Source organism: Arvicola amphibius, chromosome 10 (assembly GCF_903992535.2).
Source record: "Arvicola amphibius chromosome 10, mArvAmp1.2, whole genome shotgun sequence".
Taxonomy (NCBI): domain Eukaryota; kingdom Metazoa; phylum Chordata; class Mammalia; order Rodentia; family Cricetidae; genus Arvicola; species Arvicola amphibius.
In genome coordinates, this window is record NC_052056.1 from 113,027,066 (window position 1) to 113,048,843 (window position 21,778).

Consider the following 21,778-nt stretch of genomic DNA (forward strand, 5'->3'; position numbering starts at 1 on the left):
ACTGTTGCACAACCATGTTCATTGCTTCTCTAGTCATAATAGGCAGAAACCGAAGGCCATCTTGATGTTCATTAACAGATGAATGGACATTTGCACAATACTCAGCTCTTAAAAAGTGAAATCATTAAATTCACAGGTAAATGGTATGGAACTAGAAAAATAAAATCTTCCCAATTGAGGTAACCCAGGACCCCCAAAACATATGGCATGTATTCTCTTATAGGTGGATGTTGGTTCTTAAATCATTGATAAGCAGGCTACAATCTATGTTAGGTATAAGAGGGCAGGAATGGCTCTCCCTAGAAGAAACAGAATAGATAGCTGTGAATGGGCAGGGCGAGTGTATGTGTGGGATGGGAGGATCACAAGGAAAGGGGAGAGTGGAAGAGGGTAACAGAGGGAACACGAGGAGGGACAACTAAAACTAAGGGTCATTTGAGGAGTCATATGGGAACCTAATACAATACAAGCTTTCTAAAATATATACATATAAAAAGTTGATCCAAGTGAAATCACCAAATAAGACAGTACCCAAACTGGACATCTCTCATAACTAAATGAAAATTCCAGTACCAGGAATTACATCTAATTGAGTTGTGGGCCAAAGAGGTACCATGAGAACCGGCAAAAACCCAAGCTATTACCAAGGCTACTTGTTGCTCGCCACATACGATGGTAAGATCCTATTGCTAAAGACAACACTGCCACCACTCAGTGAACGAGAGAAGTAGAGCTGGTGCCTTCCTAAAGCCTTCATTCCAATGGACTATTCATGGTACTAGAAGGTGCTCTGTAGATTACAGAAGGAGAAAATAAACATCAATCCAGTTACAAACCCTTTGATCTTCATTGGTGACCTGCCAGGAAGATATAGTGGGTGCAATAGTGGCAAAAATCTTGTGGGCGTAACCAACCAAGTTCTGATTTGACTTAAGGCCAACTCAATGAGTTATAATCCATAGCTGATACTGATTGGGTAGCCAAGAACTAAGACTAAATAGGCCAGAGACCTAGGTGAAAACCGAATAGTACTGTTCTGCTAAAGAAATATATCAATTAAATGACTTCTAACAGCATGCTTCTTTACTCATAGGTGGGTGTCTTGTGCAGTCATCTTCAGAGAAGCTTCCTCCTGCAGCAGAATGGGAACAAATACAGAGACCCATAGCTAGGCAATGTGCAAAGAGTGAGAGATCTTGGAACACTCACCCCTAAATGAGATGTCTCTATCAAATCCCTCCCCTCAGGGTAAGGGAACTCTGCAGAAGAGGAGGCAGAAAAAGTATAAGAGCCAGTGGGGATGGAGAACACCAAGAAGACAAGGCCTTGGGACCATAGAGTGACTTAGCCACACATGATCTCACAAAGACTGTGGCATCATACACAGGGCCCATAGAGTCTGCACCAGACTGGATCCTACAGCTGGAGGGAGAAGCAGATTCACACTCTAATCCCTAACTCATAAGTTATTTCTAATTGATAAATACTTGGAAATGAAGCAAAACAAGTTGTTTACTCCAAGGGAGCCTCATTGGGGAAAGAAAGAAACCACTCTTAGCGGTAGGCCCTATGCTCCAGAATAGATGGAAAATGATCTCAGTGGCATCTTTGCCTCATAAAAATGCTTCATAATGTTGAGCTAAGACTTATTTTAACTTTACATGTTCCTTTGCTTAGATATTATGACTTCTGAATTTTGTTTTTAAAGAGAATCCTGTGTGTGTGAATGTGTGTGTCTCTTTGCCTCTATGAATTTCTTGTACTTTTTCTTTGGTTCTCTTTCTTCTGTTTGTTTTGTCCCATTCCAAATCATTGTTTTAAAATCTGATTGTCTTTTATAATCATTCCTTAGATACCTGTTTGTTTTCTAAAGAAAGACAGAAAGTATACAAATCTAGATGGGAGGGGATGTTGGAGAGGAACTGGGAGGGATAAAGGGAGGAAAAGGAAACCATAATCAGAATGCATTATATAAAGAAAATCTGAGTTCAATAAAAAAAGCAGAATTTAAAAAAGCTACCCTTGAGTTTTTATTGCTGCAACACAACCCCATGACTGAAGCAACTTGAGGAGGAAAGGGTTTATTTGGCTTATATTTCCACTCTATCATCGAAGACAGTCAGGATAGGAACTCAAGCAGGGCAGAAACCAGGAACTGATGTAGAAGCTATGGTGGTTTACTGGCTTACTTCTCATGGCTTGCTCAGCCTGCTTTCTTATAAATCCCCGAACCACTAGTCCAGAAATGGCACCACCCACAAAGGGCTGTGCCCTCTCCCATTGATCACTAATTAAGACAGCGTCCTACAGGCTTGCCTGCAATCTGATCTTATGGGGGCATATTCTTAATTGAGGTCTCCTGATGGAGGTGGGTCTTCTATCTATGTGTTAATATTATTGGTTAATAAAGAAACTGCCTTGGCCTTTGATAGGACAGCAGCTTAGATAGTTGGAGTAGACAGAACAGAATGCTGGGAGGAAGAAGGAAGTGAGGCAGACAATATAGCTCTTCTCTCCAAGATGGACACAGGTTAAGATCCTTCCTGGTAAGACACCACCTCGTGGTGCTACACAGATTATTAGAAATTGGTTAATCAAGATGTGAGAATTAGCCAATAAGAGGCTAGAACTAATGGGCCAGGCAGTGTTTAAAAGAATACAGTTTCTGTGTAATTATTTCAGGTGTAAAGCTAGCCGGGTGGCGGGACACAGCCCGCTGCTCCTTCTACAGTCCCCTCCTCTCAGATGTCTTTAACTTTTATCAAGTTGACATAAAACTATCCAGTACAATGATTTTTTTCCATTTTTATTGCCTGGTAATATATTTTTACATTTTTAAAAGATAATACAAAATATTCTTTATATTAATTGTCAAGTGTAGCCATATACAGACTGCCCAAGCATGTTTCAGCATTGCCAGGGCATAAATTTCATTCATTCATTCATTCAAATGTTAAAGTAATATAAAATTATAGGAATAATTCAATAAATGAGCTCTGGGAAATACAGGTAATTTGAAATAACATGTTATATAAAATAGATATGTCCAAGTAAATGTTTATATAAAGAAACAACTCTGACTTTATAATGATACCACTGAAAATATTTTAGTCATTGGATCTTTACAAAAGACTGTGTTAGAACATGAGAAGAGAAAAAGGTAAAATGTTAAAATTCCTGGCTTCCAAAAGCTTCCACTTCCATAGTCCAGGCAGATAATTAATGCCCAGAAACACAGGATTTCCCCCTAAGTAGGGAGGCAGAGGCATGGAGAAGGAAATGCCCACACTCAGCATGAACGAAGCAGAAGACATTTTTAAACAATTAATTATGCTCAAATTGCTTCTGTCTACTTCCTTTGTCTTTCCAGTTCTGGAGAGTGAACCAAAGGTCTTGAGCATGCTTGACAAGCACTCTGTCCCCAAGCTATATCCCAAGCAAAGATAGACATAGTAGTATACTGAGATCCCTGAAACTGGAAACACATTTTTAAAACAAATGTTTGGCCAGTCTCCAGAGAGAAAGCAGGATGAGCTTAGAAATGAGTGGAAGTCATGCCCCACAAGATACAGAAGGGCAAGGAAGTTCTAACGTTTCCCTGCCAGGAGCTGAAACCTCACAACAGATCACTGTAGGTTCCGCACAGGGATAGTGACCAGCTCCTACGTTCATGTTGTGAAATAGAGACCAATAAAGCAGACAGCAAACCACTTTAAGAGAAGAGGTGACATGAGATTTTTAAAAAACTCTCTCAGCCATTACAGTCATTTCTCCCTAGCTATTAAGTAAAAATTAGTGGGATTGCTGTGTACTAATTAATGCTTTCTCAAAAGTAAGACATATCATTGAACACAATTATCAATGACTTCAAAGGCAGATTGATCAGGAGCAATTGTAAGCACTCCCCTGGTGCCTGTGTTGTGGAGGAAGGCTGCCAGAGACACATGGGAAAGAGGAACAAAGGAGCACAGCCACTTCAGGCTGCGTAGGAAGAGGAACCTATGCAGGGAGCACTGTGAGGAGGCTCCACCCTGCTGCTCCCCGTAGAAGCTTCTGCTGTCCCCTTCCCGCTTCCCAACTCCCATTTAATCTTGCTTTGCCTCCTGGTTTTTTCCGTTTCCAGTTGCTGGCTGCTGTCCTCTCGCTCTCCACACTTGACTCAGCCTGTTATGTGTCACCCAGGAAGTGACCCACACACCCCCAGTCTTGATGTCCCTCCAAGGGCACCTTAGACACCTATGCTTTTTTGCCCCATGCTGACTACACATCTTACAGCTTCCTTGATGTTGGCATTACCTTTTGGTGTTCTCTTCCTTTTTTAACATTATTCTGCCACCATTCCTCCCCCCCCCCATTTAAAAGCAAAAAAAAAAGGCTTTAGTGAGAGAGATGGAGTTTTACTGGATGTTGAAGTGACGCACTGGATGCTGACTGTCAGAAATGAAAATGTCATTCCCACTGTAACACAAACACCTGTTTGAGTTGTTGTGTCTTCTTGGTGACAGCAGAGCACAGTCACTCATTCAGTCGAGTAGTGTATGAGGATCAGAAGCTATTCTGTGCATGAGGATTAGAGAAGCAGAGGAAGCAGCTCTAAGGCCCTTCCTCAGGAAGCCAAGTCTAGCAGGGAGAGAGATGTTCAAGTCAGCATATTAATAATTAGATGTAATCGGAGACTGCTTGTTCACTTCCCAGCTGCCCAGAGCCAAATAATAACACAGAAACTATATTAATTAAAATACAGTTTGGCCAATAGCCTATGTATATTTCCATCTAGCTCTTACATCTTAAATTAACCCATTTCTATTAATCTGTGTATCGGTACAAGGTGTTGGCTTACTGGTAAGGGTCTGGCTAGCGTCTTTCTCCCTCGTTAGCTACATGGCATCTCCTTGACTCTGCCTACTTTCTCTATAATATCTCTGTTCAGATTTCTCGCCTGGCTTTACTCTACTAAGCCTGGCGAAACAGCTTCTTTAATAACCAATGGTAATATAGCATACTCATAGCATACAGAGGGGATTCCCACATCAATTAGATAAAGGCGATTGTGTAAAATGATTACTCTAAATGAAAACAACAGATTAGAAGAAAGAGAAATTAGAACAAGCAGAAAGGGGCTATTTTAAGTTGGTCATCAGCAGACACCTCCCCAAAACTCCCATGAACTATTAGTAGGAACCGAGCAGATCTGTAGAAGAGAAAACAGCATTTGCAGAGGCTATATGAGGGAAAGGGCTGGATCTAGTGTTGGAGCCAGGAAGAATGAAAGGTTTGCTGCAGATGAAGGGAACAGGAAGTGACCAGATAGCATGAAGGACAAAGGGCAAATCTACTCCATATGCAACAGGAACCCAAGTAAGATTTTGCTCAGAGAAGAAACATTGTTTTACTCCATTCTATAGGGAAATGGTAGACAATAAAAGTCAAACTGTGGCTTGGGCACACTTTGTGGGGAAGCTTTCAATAGCAGACCATGGAATTTTCATTTAATTCACAAAACCATAGAAAGTTCTCAATGATTTTACTTTTAACAAAGCACTTACTCTAGATTTATTATACAAATACATGTTGTAAAGTAATATAATCATACAAATAATGAAGAGAGAACAACACATGAATGCAGAACCAATCATGCTTGAAAGTCAAATATCCACAAAGTCCCATCTGGCTCTGCACCCGTATTTGCTGTTCACTGGTTCTTCTAGGAAACATTGTCTTTCTCAGTCAGCAGGACAGGTTGAGAGCTGTAGTGGCATTTTACTTGTATTTTAATAAATAAAACTTGCCTGAGAATCAGAAAAGTTAAACAGCCACACTGGCCAGCCTTACAGACCAGGCAGCAATAACACACACCTTTAATCCCAGTAGCCACACTAGCTTGCCATAGAAAGCAGACGGTAGTGGCTCATGCCTTTAATTCCAGAAGTAGAGACAGGATTATAAAAGGGGAGGAGGCAGCTCTCAGTCACAGTTTCATTCTGAGATTCCAGGAGGCAGGATCACCATTTTGGACTGAGGTCGAGGATCTTTAGGTTGACCCCCAATTTCTCTCTCTGAGTTTTATTAATCGTGTTTCAGAAAGCTCCACAACCTATGGTTCTCCCAATAACTAGTATCAAGCATCCTTTAAACACTTAAAAAAAAAAAAAAAAACATTTGTTAGATGAACGACCAGGTTGGAATGATACACAGGAATCCCAACTTTTCCCCCAATAGAAATAGACCAAGAAAGATGCAGAAGACTCATGGCTTCATGAGTGTCTTGGCCCAAAGTGTCCAGGGTAACTTCATCAGCTGAAGACACAGAGAAAAATTTACTGACATAGCTTGGAAAACAGCCCCAGGTTCGCTACAGTTACGTCCCCCCAGGGAGGATACTGATATGTTCGTCACAGTCTAACCTTCAGGCAGTAATTTCAAGGTATCTGCAACTAGAGGAAGCAGACTAGACTCTGATCTCAGTGTGGACTTGGCTGACATTTCCCGAAGGACTGACACAGAAGGTTTCCCTCCGGCTCACCTATATCAGATCTCGAAAGCTACACAGAGGGAGTTCCTACAAACAGCCGAGACAAAAGAATAAGCCACTTCCACCTGAAACAGGAAGCAGACATTGAAACACACCACAGAGGCACTGCGCACCTTGTAGGAAAGCCAGATAATGATGTGGGATGACGAGAGGTCTGAAAAGATAGATCTTACTGCAGTTCCTCAGCTATAACCCAAATCACCCACCTGAACCAGCGAATCTGCTTATAGGGATATTACCGGAAGAACTGGAAAACAAAATTGGCACTCGATTCATACTAGCCAAAGGATAAGACAATCTCAGTGTTCATCCATGGCGAAGAAATAAAGTATGGTACATCTGCATAATGGAATATTATTCAACTGTAAAAACTCACCACAGATCTGTGCCTTAGCATGGGAAACACTTGAGAGTATTGTGCTAAGATGCCAAACCACATGTTATATGATTCTGTTTACATGAAATGTCCAAAATTAGCTAATCTGTAAACACAGAACTCAGAAAGCAGACTAGTAGTTGCCTAAGTCTAACGATGAAAAGAATTTAAGACAGGTGTCTCAATCTCTACCTGACACACAGATACTGAGAATAAAGATCAAGGAACCATCCCAAGATTTTCCAAGTGGAAAGAATGGAGCTGATTGACTATAAACAATGGTAGGTTCAGAGATGGAGAGTACAGGAGTTAGTGTGATGAATTCCTGAGCAAAACAGACCATGGTAGGGAAGTTTTGTTTGGGTTCAGTTTTCAAGGATTTAACACAACGTGGCAGAGAGCTCACAGCAGAGCAAAGTGGCTCGCCTCATGGTGACAGGAGAGGAAAGAGGAGAGGGGAGGATAGGGAAGGGGTTGATAGAGGGAGAAATAGGCGAACAGAAATGGGAAGTAGAAGAGGGGAGGAGGGACGAAGCTAGGCTTGTGGTCATGGCTTTCTCCTCAGCTCTCTTGCTCCGTCCAGCCTCCAACTTGTGGGACACTTGTGCTAGAACCCAACATGGGCATTCCGCCTTAGGTAATCCTCCCTGGAAATGCGCTCACAAGCACACCCAGACATATGCCTGGCCAGTTTCTTAAGGTTCTTCTTAATCTAATCCATTTGACAGCCAACTGCAAGGGGAAAGAAAAATGATCCGAAAAAAAAACAAACCAACCAAAGGTGTAGTTGGGTTTTTTGTTTGTTTTTGTTCATTTTTTCTTTCTTTTTTCACTTTTTGGGAAACTGTCACTCAGCTCCAAAATAAATACATGGAGACTCTTATTCTAGCTTGGTTTGTTTCTAGTCAGCTTTCTAATTTAAATTATCCCATTTCTCTTTAACTACCTTTTGCCTCTGGGATTTTTACCTTTCTTTATTCTATATATCTTTCTTTCCTTCTTCCTTTGTGATTGACTGTGTGGCTGAGTGGCTGGCCTCTGGCATCCTCCTCTCCTTCTCCTTTTCTCGTTCCTCACTCTTCTCATTCTTTTCTTGCCTAGTCTTCTCCTCCTATTTATTCTCTCTGCCTACTATCCATGCCTTTTTCTCTCTCCTGCCTAGTTACTGACCATTCAGCTCCTAATTAGACCAATCCTATGTCTTAGGCAGGCAAAGTAACACAACTTTACAGAGTTAAATAAAAGAAACATCAAAGAAAGAAGCACATCTTTGCATCATTAGATAAAGTTTCCACAAGCAAAATGAGCGTAGCACGTCTTAAACTCCACAAAGGCTGTCTTAGACTCTTCATACAGAAGACTCAGTCCCTTCTTTAGTCTCAGAGTCTCCTGAGGACTAAAGGCCATGAATGGTGAATGCAGGAATTCACGACAGAGGAGTCCCAGTTTTCTACAAATTAGGGAAGACAGGCATTTTAAATTTTATTGGTTCATAGTGTGATTTAATCAACACATTTATTATTCTCATCTATCATTAAAATTGGGGCCATAATTTAAAGTATTTCTATAGTAGGACAGTCTTACTGTCAGGAACCCAGAACAACTATGCGCCTGCTACACTTGGTGGCATCGTATTTATTTCTTCCTGTGGTTGATCTCATCTCCAAATTTTATTTTCAATAGTCCCATGTGTTCTTCCTGAAAACCACTTTAAATATGTAATTGGAATATTCACTGGAGACAAAAGAAATTTAATGTCAGTGGAAAGAGTCCGGAACATGTACATTCAGATACACAAGGGTAAAATGGATGAGTATGAAGAGCAAGAAGCCAGTGAGCGAAAGTTATAAACCAGACAATGTACTGAAATTTTGCTTACAGTCTAACAAATAAAGCTTGCCTGAAGATCAGAGTTCAGGGAAAGCCACTTGTTAGTCATAGAGGCCAGGCAGTGGTGGCATGCACCTTTAATCCCAGCACTCAGGAGACAGAGGCAGATGGACAGACCTCTGTGAGTTCAAGATAACCCTGAGCTACATGAGATTGAATCTGTCTAAAAGAGAAACAGAGCTCACACAAAGGTGATCCCAGCACTTGGAATCACACGCCTTTAATCCCCGCAAAGGAAGGTAGAGACAGGAGTGATATGGCTGGGTAAAAAGAGGAATATAAGACAAGAGGAGACAGGAGCTCAAATGTAGTCTGAGGATTCAGTATAAGTATGCAGTCTGAGGTTTTGGAGAGACAGCATTCAGTAGAATATTCATAGAGATAGGATCTTGCCCCCTTCAGCCTGAGGATTCAGTAGAGGTAAAAAGTCTCTCTAGTGGCTGGCTCCTTTACTTTTCTGATCTTTCAACTTTTATACCCAATATCTGACTCTGGGTTTTTATTATTAAGAGCAATTAGAATTTGACACCATTAAAAGGACACTTGAACTAGTTAACAGACAGAAGCCCAGGTGAGCCACTGAAGAAATGCCCCTTCTTTTCCAATCCCCAGGCAATTTGATGGCCATCTTCTCCTACCTCTGCAATATTTGCATAAGCAGACGTTAGAACATGATAGATTACATCACGCGAATGTCTAGGCCTGTGTCTATCTTACAGGTGTTAGAAGGTACTTAGGATGACACCCTTGACCTAATGAGATGGTGTATGCTTGGAATCCAGGACAAGAGGGGGTAAGACAAGAGGATCTTGAGGAAGAGCTCAGCTGGGACTACTAGCAAGACTCTGCTTCAAAAATAAAAACAACGCTCTCTCTCTTCCTGTCCCTTCCCAGCTTGCACCAAGAAGCCCCGCCCCCGCTTCATCCCCCCATCTTCGGGGCCACAAAATCCCACAGCTCAGCCTGTTTGGGCGCTGGGAACGGGAATTGAGTGCACCCAGGCGGGTGGGAAGTCCTCTGTTTCAATAGTCTGCCTACAGCAAGGTAGGCCCTTTGTCAGCGAGCTGCTTGGCCAGCAAGGAGACCTGACTGTCTACCAGAAGATCCATCATTCATTGGGGTGAGTGAATTGAATTCATTGGGGTGAATTGAACTTCTAAAAGAAGACCCGTAGGGGATTATTCACAGGAAGAAATGGGCAGGCGCCAATGCAAGAATTCCTCCAACAATTTGAAAAACAACATGAAAGCACCAGAACCCAGCGAACTTACAACAGGAGGACTTGAACACACTAATCAAGAAGAAGTAGGAAAAATTGACTTTATGAAAGTAATAGAGTCCCTTAAACAGGAGGTGAAAAACTCCCTTAAAGAAATGGATGAGAAGAATAACAAAAAGTTTGAAGAATTGAGTAAATCTGTAAATGATATCCTAGGAAACCAAGAAAAAACAATCAAACAGATAATGGAAACAGTGCAAGACTTGAAAACTGAAATGGAGGCAAGGAAGAAAACACAAACCGAGGGCCAGCTGCATATGGAAAATCTATGTAAAACGAACAGAGCCTACAGAAACAAACATAACCAACAGAATACAAGAGATAGAAGAAAGAATCTCAGATTTTGAAGATACCATAGAGAAAATAAATGCACTGATCAAAGAAAACAGCAAATCCAACAAATTCTCATCACAAAACATTCAGGAAATCTGGGACACGATAAAAAGACCAAACCTAAGAATAATATGGGTAGAAGAAGGAGAAGAATTACAGCTCAATGGTCCAGAATATATATTTAATAAAATTATAGAAGAAAACTTCTCAAACCTAAAGAAAGATATTCCTATTAAGGTTCAAGAAGCTTACAGAACACCAAATAGACTGGATCAAAAAAAAAAAAAAACCAACCCCTCGCCATATTATAATCAAAACACAAAACATACAGAATAAAGAAAGAACATTAAAAGCTGCAAAGGAAAAAGGTCAAGTAACTTATAAAGGGAAACCTATCAGACTTACACCTGACTTCTCTATGGAAACCACAAAAGTCAGAAGGTCCTGGATTGATGTTTTGCAGAAACTAAGAGACCATGGATGCAAGCCCAGATTACTATACCCAGCCAAGCTTTCGTTCACTATAAATGGAGAAAACAAAATATTCCAAGATAAAAATAAACTTAAACAATATATAGCCACAAAACCAGCCTTACAGAAAGTAATAGAAGGAAATTCACAAACCAAGGAGTCCAGCATTGCCCAAAATAACTCAGACATCTAGCAACCCTTCACCAGCACATCTCAAAGAAAGGAAACACACAATCTCTACTACCAAATAAAAAATGACAACTGGAGTTATCAACCACTGGTCATTAATATCACTTAATATCAATGGACTCAATTCACCTATAAAAAGGCACAGGCTAAGAGATTGGATACGAAAACAGGATCCAACATTCTGCTGTTTACAAGAAACACACCTCAACCACAAAGACAGATATATACTCAGAGTAAAGGGTTGGGAAAAGGTTTATCAAGCAAATGGACCTAAGAAACAAGCCGGTGTAGCCATACTAATTTCTAACAAAGTTGACTTCAAACTAAAATCAATCAGAAGAGATGGAAAGGGACACTTTATACTCATAACAGGAAAAATCTATCAGAATGAAGTCTCAATCCTGAATATCTATGCCCCTAATACAAAAGCACCCACTTATATAAAAGAAACATTAATAGAACTCGAGGCAGCCATCAAACCAAACACACTGATAGTGGGAGACTTCAACACTCCTCTTTCACCAATGGACAGGTCAATTCGACAGAAACCTAACAGAGAATTAAGAGACTTAATAGAGGTAATGAACCAAATGGACTTAACAGACATCTATAGAACATTCCACCCAAACAAGAAATAATATACCTTCTTCTCTGCGGCTCATGGAACCTCTTCGAAAATTGACCACATACTCGGTAACAAAGCAAACTTCCACAGTTACAAAAACATATTAGTAACCACCTGCGTCTTATCGGATCACCATGGATTAAAATTAGAATTCAACAACAATGCTACCCCCAGAAAGACTACAAACTCATGGAAACTGAACAGTCAACTACTGAACCACACCTGGGTCAAGGAAGAAATAAAGAAAGAAATTAAAGTCTTTCTTGAATTTAATGAAAATAAAGACACAACATACTCAAACCTATGGGACACTATGAAAGCAGTGCTAAGAGGAAAATTCATAGCACTAAGTGCCCACTTAAAAAAAAAAACGGAGAAAGCACACATTAAAGACTTAACAGCACACTTGAAAGCTCTAGAAAAGAAAGAAGCAGACTCACCTAGGAGGAGTAGAAGACTGGAACTTATCAAACTGAGGGCTGAAATCAACAAAATAGTAACACAGAAAATAATCCAAAGAATCAATGAAACAAAAAGCTGGTTCTTGGAGAAAATCAACAAGATTGACAAACCCCTAGCCAAACTAATCAAATGGCAGAGAGAGAACAAACAAATTAATAAGATTAGAAATGAAAAGGGGGACATAACCACAGACACAGAGGAAATTCAGAGAATCATTAGATCTTACTACAAAAGCCTGTATGCCACAAAATTGGAGAATGTAAAAGAAATGGACACTTTTTTAGATAAGTACCATATACCAAAGTTAAACCAGGACCAGGTGAACAATCTAAATAGTCCTGTTATTCGCAAAGAATTAGAAACCGTTATCAGAAACCTCCCTATCAAAAAAAACCCAGGACCAGATGGTTTCAATGCAGAATTCTACCAGAACTTCCAAGAAGACCTAATACCTATACTCCTTAATGTATTTCACAATATAGAAACAGAAAAGTCACTGCCAAATTCCTTTTATGAAGCTACAATAACCCTGATACCTAAACCACATGAAGACTCAACCAAGAAAGAGAATTACAGGCCAATCTCACTCATGAACATCGACGCAAAAATTCTCAATAAAATACTGGCAAACCAAATCCAAGAACACATTAGAAAAATTATCCACTATGATCAAGTTGGCTTGATCCCAGAGATGCAGGTCTGGTTCAACATATGAAAATCTATTAATGTAATCCATCATATAAATAAACTAAAGGATAAAAACCATATGATCATCTCATTAGATGCAGAAAAAGCATTTGACAAAATTCAACACCCCTTTATGATAAAGGTCTTGGAAAGATTAGGGATACAAGGGTCATTCCTAAATATAATAAAGGCTATTTACAGCAAGCCGACAGCTAACATCAAATTAAATGGAGAGAAACTCAAGGCCATCCCACTAAATTCAGGAACACGACAAGGCTGTCCACTCTCTCCTTATCTCTTCAATATAGTGCTTGAAGTTCTAGCAATAGCAATAAGACAACATAAGGGGATCAAGGGGATTCGAATTGGAAAGGAAGAAGTTAAACTTTCGTTATTTGCAGATGACATGATAGTGTACATAAGCGACCCCAAAAACTCCACCAAAGAACTCTTACAGCTGATAAACTCCTTTAGTAACATGGCCGGATACAAGATCAGCTCCAAAAAATCAGTTGTCCTCCTATATACAAAGGATAAGGAAGCAGAGAAGGAAATCAGAGAAGCGTCACCTTTCACGATAGCCACAAATAGCATAAAATATCTTGGGGTAACTCTAACCAAGGAAGTGAAAGATCTATTTGACAAGAACTTTAAGTCTTTGAAGAAAGAAATTGAAGAGGATACCAGAAAATGGAAGGATCTCCCCTGCTGGTGGATTGGGAGGATCAACATAGTAAAAATGGCAATTCTACCAAAGGCAATCTATAGATTTAATGCAATCCCCTTAAAGATCCCATCAAAATTCTTCACAGATCTTGAGAGGACAATAATCAACTTTATATGGAAAAACAAGAAACCCAGGATAGCCAAAACAATCTTATACAATAAAGGAACTTCTGGAGGCATTACCATCCCTGACTTCAAACTCTATTACAGAGCTACAGTATTGAAAACAGCTTGGTACTGGCATAAAAACAGAGAAGTCGACCAATGGAATCGAATAGAAGACCCGGATCTTAACCCACAAACCTATGAACACCTGATTTTCGATAAAGGTGCTAAAAGTACACAATGGAAGAAAGAAAGCATCTTCAACAAATGGTGCTGGCATAACTGGATGTCAACCTGTAGAAGAATGAAAGTAGATCCATATCTATCACCATGCACAAAACTCAAGTCCAAATGGATTAAAGACCTCAATATCAATCTGAACACACTGTACCTGTTAGAGGAGAAAGTGGGAAGTACTCTACAACATTTGGGCACAGGAGACTGCTTCCTACGTATAGCCCCAGCAGCACAGACATTAAGGGCAACATTGAATAAATGGGGCCTCCTGAAGCTGAGCAGCTTCTGTAAAGCAAAGGACACTGTCACGAAGACAAAAAGGCAGCCTATTGACTGGGAAAAAGATCTTCACCAACCCTGCAACAGACAAAGGTCTGATCTCCAAAATATATAAGGAACTCAAGAGACTAGACTTTAAAATGCTAATGAACCCAATTAAAAAATGGAGCACTGAACTGAACAGAGAATTCTCAACAGAAGAAGTTCAAATGGCCAAAAGACACTTAAGGGCATGCTCAACCTCCTTAGCAATCAGGGAAATGCAAATCAAAACAACTTTGAGATACCATCTTACACCTGTCAGAATGGCTAAAATAAAAAACACCAATGATAGCCTTTGCTGGAGAGGTTGTGGAGTAAGGGGTACACTCATCCATTGCTGGTGGGAATGCAAACTTGTGCAACCACTTTGGAAAGCAGTGTTGCAGTTTCTCAGGAAATTCAGGATCAACCTCCCCCAGGACCCAGCAATGGCACTCTTGGGAATTTACCCAAGATGCCCAATCATATTACAAAAGCATTTGTTCAACTATGTTTATAGCAGCATTATTTGTAATAGCCAGAACGTGGAAACAACCTAGATGCCCTTCAGTGAAAGAATGGATGAAGAAAGTGTGGAATATATACATATTAGAGCACTACTCGGCGGTAAAAAACAATGACATCTCGAATTTTGCATGCAAATGGATGGAAATAGGAAACACCATCCTGAGTGAGGTAACCAAGGCCCAAAAAGATGAACATGGGATGTACTCACTCATAATTGGTTTCTAGCCATAAATAAACAACATCGAGCCTATAATTCGTGATCCTAGAGAAGCTAAATAAGAAGGTGAATCCAAAGAAAAACATATAGTTATCCTCCTGGATATTGGAAGTAGACAAGATTGCCAGGTAAAAAAAAAATGGGAACTAGGGGGTGGGGTGGGATGGGGGGATGGAGGAATGGGGAGAGAAAAGTGTGAAGTGGAGGATGGGGAGAGCTTGGGGGAATAGGATGGTTGGGATATAAGAAGGGTGGATGTGGGAACAGGGAGTTATATATCTTAATTAAGGGAGCCATTCTAGGGTTGGCAGAGACTTGACTCTAGAGGGGTTCCCAGGCGTCCAGGAAGATGCCCCCAGCTAGTTCCTTGGGCAGCTGAGGATAGGGAGCCAGAAATGTCCTGATTCTATTGCCATACTCATGAATATCTTGTATATCACCATAGAACCTTCACTTGGCGATAGATGGAGAAAATGACAGAGTCCCACATTGGACCACTGGACTGAGCTCCCAAGGTCCTGATGAAGAGCAAAAGGAGGGAGATCATGAGCAAGTCAGGTCAGGACCGGGAGGGGTGCGTTCACCCATTGAGATGGTGGGACAGAACTAACGGGAGACCACCAAGTCCAGTTGGAATGGGACTGATGGAACAGGGGACCAAACTGGACACTCTGAATGTGGCTGACGGTGGAGGAGGACTGAGAAACTAAGGACAACGGTGATGGGCTTGGACTCTACAGCATGGACGGGCTCACTGTGAGCCTTGTCAGTTTGGTTGCTCACATTCCTGGACTTAGGGGGAGTTGGGAGTACCTTGGACTTAACATAGTGAAGGGAACACTGATGGCTCTTTGGCCTGGAGAGGGAGGGGGTATGGGTAGAAGGGAGGGGAGGGAAGGGGAAGGAGGAGGAGAGGAGAAGGAAATTTTTAATAAAAAAATGAGCAAAAAAAAATAAAAATAAATAAAAATAAAAAAATAAAAACAACGAACGATTGAATACTGCTAGTCAGTGCTCAAATGGGGAAAACGAGGCAGCATTACCACTGTGACTTTTGGAGCGGCAGATGGTATTTCCAGCTTCCTGGTAGACACAGACTTTGGTACGGCTTTCCCACAGCATTAAGGTGATAGCACACTGGGGTCTAGCAGAGAGCAGCATGTTGCTTGAGAAAGACTAGCTGTCTGTGTTCCAGCGACTTCTTACCAGGAGACCTCTGTACAGAGAGTGTCCTGTATCCCTAGAAGGATGTCCTTATACAAGAACACCTGTACCTCCATCTGCTCATTTCTTTAGTGTCACCGTTGCAGAGAGTTTCACCCTACCTCAAACTCTCATCTTTCCTGGTGCTTTGCTTCCTTAAGTCTAGCCATGTTTAAAACAATAAGAAAATGTCTTGTTTATCTGACCAATAGCAGATGAGTACAATGAGAACATGAGACTCATGTAGTAGGGATCTGCCTACTCAATAATAAATGCCAAACTTTGAACTTAAGTGATGGCCACAGAGTCCTGAAAACACCATGTGGAGGAACATACTGGTCAAGAAGCAAATGCTATTTTCAAAGACTGAACACAACCAGGTCATCATTTTTCTGGGTTTGTGACATGGGTAGAACACTCAGACTTGTTCATAGGCCTCATTTCCTAGAGTGCACAACCATCAGAATGCAGTGCACACTGTAGGCGGGGCCATGCTAAAAGATCTTAGATCTATTCCCAGTGTGGGAGGTAGACACAGGCTACAGGACAGGGATGTTGGTGAGAGCCTACCTTCTCTGCAGCTTAGCAGCCAAGGCCTGGGGAATGTAATGAGAGCCTACCTTCTCTGCAGCTTAGCAGAGAAGTTAAGAGATCAGCAGCTCTTGGTCCTCCCCCTATATTGTGTTGCTGAAACTGAGAAGGCAGGTTCTGAAGAGTCTAACACTCACCCTGGAAAGGATGCTCAGGGGAGTATTGTTCAGTGGCTTGTGTGAAAGGTACAAGTCAGAGGAGAGCCATGCACTCAAAATAATGAAATGGGTGTTGGCTGGAAGAAAGTCCATTCTTGGTTACATCTCTTCTGTTGAGGCCCGTGTTCCAACACAGATAACTATTTTCCCTAACTAGACTGGTACGGAGATGCAAGGAATAATCAGACACAACTTACACGGTCATCATTGAAGGGCATCTCAGGGTCTTTTCTCCTGATGATCTCCTGACGATCTCCCTCGTTTATTCTCCAAACAACTTATATACCATCACATCAATTGAGCGGGAGAATACATAAGGCTGTCTCCTAGGCAACCAGGTGAATGGCCTTCTGTCACGTTTGCTAGTGTTTGTGAGTATGCTAGCTGTCATGTAGACCTGAATTAGCATCTCTATAAGATATTCCTCAAGTTACAAAGGAAAGGAGCACCACACATCCTGATCTTTGTTAGACAGACAGCTTGTCTGCAGATCTACGTGACCACCTCAGTTCAGGCCTATGGCTTTTGTTCCTGGTAGTCACATCATACAGAAATATGGGCCTACACTCCTCGAAGCTATCTTTCACTGTCTATGACCAACACACCCAAATCACTGCAGAAATACATGGCAAGGACCGTAGCTGTTAAGTGCAATCACAAATACTTCATGGTAATAAAGCCAGGCATGGTGATACAAGCCTTTAGTCCCAGAACTCAGGAAACAGAGGTAGGCAGACAAGCATACACGAGTTCCAAGCCAGTCAAGGTCATATAATGAGATCCTATTTCAAAAATAAATAAATAATAAAAATAAAGAGAGTTATTTACCTGTTGGTTCCAGCTGGGAACATCATACCTCTTCCTGGCATATTGAAAGCATGTGCCCATTCTTCAGGAAGGAAAAGTGCCTGTACTGTGAGCTGGAATGGGGAGGAGGAAAGAGAACCCGGGGAAAGGGACATTCAATGTGGTTCTTTACAGGGACGCTCTGAAGAAAGAAATTCCTGCCACAGAGGAGACACACATGATGACGCTTTCCCTCACAGAGGAGAGGCACATGATGATGCTTTCTCCCGCAGAGCAGTGCTTTGGGCGCATTATAATCTAGTCACAGAAGCCATCCACAACAATTGTGCCCCTCGTGGTGCTAGTGAGGAGTAAATACAGTTATTGGTGTTATTAGTAAATGAACAGGCCACAGCATCTGCCCTTATCATAAGACATGAGCAGGCCTGAGGTGGCCTGAGGCTTGACACTCAGGAGGGAGAGGTAGATGGCTCTCTGTGAGTTTGAGGCCAGTCTGTTCTACAGAGCTAGTTGCAGAAGAGCCAGGGCTACACAGAGAAACCCTGTCTTAAAAAATAGTAATAATAAGTTTTTTTTTTAATGTGAGTATGACTCCACAGAACTCCTGAACCTCCTTACTCCCCACATACTGTTCCTGGAGTCGGAAATCAGAACATGCCAAACACACAAAGCACACAAAGGAAAGCGACCCTCCCCATCCCCCATCAACCCTGTCGCCAAAGCAACTACTTTCCAGAGCGCTGATAGTAAGTCCAGGTCAAAGCTGTCTCTCAGGAAGGCTCCACATGCCACCTCATAAGTCACCAGAAGCTGTTACAACTATTCTACACATAGAGGCAGGGCCCAGCAGAGACTCTGTGGGAAAGAGATCTACGGCTATTTTCAGGTATCACATGAGACCCACATGGCCTATGGTATTGGCCCACAGACTGCCTTACAGGGTTGAGGGAGGCCTGGGCTCAATAACAAATCATCTCAAGCCTGGGTTTAAGTCATCCTTAGGTGGTGGTGGGGGGAGTAATTTGCACCACGTTTGCACTTTGCTCCTTCTGCTTCAGCAGAGATGTTTTAGCATCCCCTGCTCCTGCCCCTGGTCACAAGTTTATAAAACCTCTTGTAATAGAGAAAAATGCTTGAGGTTTTATAGAGGACTTATATTCACATAAAACATTATCAAATTATAATAGTTTTCAAAATAAATGCTGTTCTACTTTCATCATGAGTGATAATAGAAGGATACACAATGCAAAGGAAGGCTGCGCTATACCTGTAACTGCAGACATCCTAGTCACTGTCAGAGGCACAAGCACAAACCATTTCCGAGGGAGATTAAGCAATATTATTTTTAGGACCACTTGATCACTTATTAATAGTTACTGAGCCCTGAGTTCAATCTGTAGATGTCATGGACTGCATTTTCCACAGTCCTAGAAAACTCATCAGTCCGTCCGTTCACCAGGCATCCTTTCTCGTTGTTGAGTGGCAAACACTTGTCCATAAACTAGGAGTGCAACCGTAAGCATAGCAAGCTGCAGAAATTCAGAATAGAAAGCCTGTCGATGGCACAGAGGACTCCATAGTAACTGCAAAAGCCCTTTGCCAACCTCAGAGCCCAGCATCCTTGGACTTGATGGATGAATCGACCTGAGGAGGAAAAGTAGGCAAACAGTGGGAGGAGAATTTCAAGCAAAAGGAAAAACAAATAGGAATCCTCAGCACAAGCAGGTACAAAGTGTACTCATATGAAGGCACAAGGCTCAAGCCTTGATGCTGGGTGGTGTGGGGGTGCAAGTCAGAACCTGGAGCTTCACTGGAAGGCAGCAGATGCAGCTGATATATCCGTAAAGACAAGGAGCCAAAGATCTAGCTGTTATGAAGGAAAACTGTCAATCCTGCCCAAGGCAACAGCAAAGAAAACTCTTGGTGACAGTGAGAAAATGCTAACTGCGGCTAAAAATCTTAGAGAAAATTGAGAATATCATTAACAATCTAGTGAGACTATGTAACAGTTGTAAATGTACATTCATCTAACATTGGGGTCCCCAATGGCATAGATAAATACAGATAGACACAAAAGGGTGGCTGGGTTATATTACTGGGTTACTTCAACAACCCAATCACATAAATAGATAGGCCATTCAGATTGAAAATCAATAAACTGCAGAGTTATCTGTATCTGTACCAAAAGTCAACTCAACTTCACTGACATTCATAGACAATTCAATACAATACTTTCTTCTGTAAAGCCCATGAAACTGCCTTAAAAATATGTCAGACTTGACCCCAGCTAGTTCCTAGGGCAGCTGAGGAGAGGGTGCCAGAAATGTCCAGATCCTACTGTCATACTCATGAATATCTTGCATATCACCATAGAACCTTCACCTGGCATTGGATGGAGAAAATGACAGAGCCCCACATAGGAGCACCAGACTGAGCTCTCAAGGTCCTGATGAGTAGCAAAAGGAGGGAGATCATGAGCAAGGAAGCCAGGACCGCGAGGAGTGCTTTTACCCATTGAGACGGTGGGACAGATCTAACGGGAGACCACCAAGTCCAGTCGGAATGGGACTGATGGAACAGGCGACCAAACCGGACTCTCTGAATGTGGCTGACGGTGGAAGAGGACTGAGAAACCAAGGACAATGGCAATGAACATGAACTCTACAGCATGGACGGGCTCACTGTGAGCCTTGTCAGTTTGCTTGCTCACCTTCCTGGACTTAGGGGGAGCTGGGAGTACCTTGGACTTAACATAGTGAAGGGAACCCTGATGGCTCTTTGTCTTTGGAGAGGGGTGGAGTGGGAGTATGGGTGGAAGGGAGGGGAGGGAAGGGGGAGGAGATGGAAATCTTGAATAAAAAAAAAAAAGAAAAAAAATATGTCAGACTAGGAGATGTAAGGCAAGTCTTAACAAATACAAAATAGTTAAAATAATGGAAAACCTTTCCAAACCATGGTAGAATAAAACTGAAAATCAACAGAAAGCAAAAATATATAAATATTACAGACACATGAAAATTGAACAGCATACATTTGAATTAACATTGAAAAAATCAGGGAGGAAACTTTAAGATGCCTAGCATGAAGTCAGGATGAAAACACACTTATCAAAACCTTTGGGATACAATGAAGGTAACTTCTAAAGTGAGACTTCACAGCCCCGAATGCCTACTTAGCTTTGTAAAAGTCAGGATGATAGCACATGTAGAATGCAATGGTGCACCTAAGGGTCTTCCAGAGCCAAGAACCAGCCAATCCCCAAAACAATACATGGAAAGAAATGAAATTTAAGAGCAGAATTAAGAAAATGCTACAGAGGTGGTTAATCTCTATTGTCAATTTGATGTAATCAAGAACCACTGTGGAGCCAGTTGTGGTGGTACATGCCTTTAATCCCATCACTCTGGAGGCAGAGGCAGGTGGATCTCTGTGAGGTCAAGGCCAGCCTGGTATGCAGAGTGAGTTCCAAGATAGCCAATTTAGCTTGAAAAACAAAACAACAAAAAGAATCACCATGGAGATGAGCCTCTGGATATGTCTGTGGAGGATTGTCTTGATAGGGTTATTGAACATAGAAAAACTTGTCTGAAGTAGGTAACATCATTCCATGGTCTTGTGTCCTTAACTACAAAAACAGAAGAAAAGAGAGCTAAGAACTAGCATTCATGACTTTCTGCTTTCTGAGTGTGAATGTAATGTGAGTAGCTGCTTCAAGTTCCTTTCGCCTTTGACTTCCCAATCCTGATAGACCACTGAGCTGTGGTCCTAGATAATCCCTTTCTCCCTTAGGTTGCTCTTGCCAGGGTATTTGATTACGGCAAAGCATAGGGGAAAGAAACTAATAAAATGACTAGAGATGCAAAACAAAGAATCAGTGAAACCAACAGTCAGCTGTTTGAAAAATAAACAAGATAAAACAAAATCTCTTATGCAAGCTAACCAAAATAAAAATCAGAGGTGGAAGTGAAGAAATTCCATCAAATACTTATAACATATTATAGATCACCAGGGAAGACTTGGGAAATTTGAAAACTCAAGAAAAAAAGTGGATAAGTTATTAGA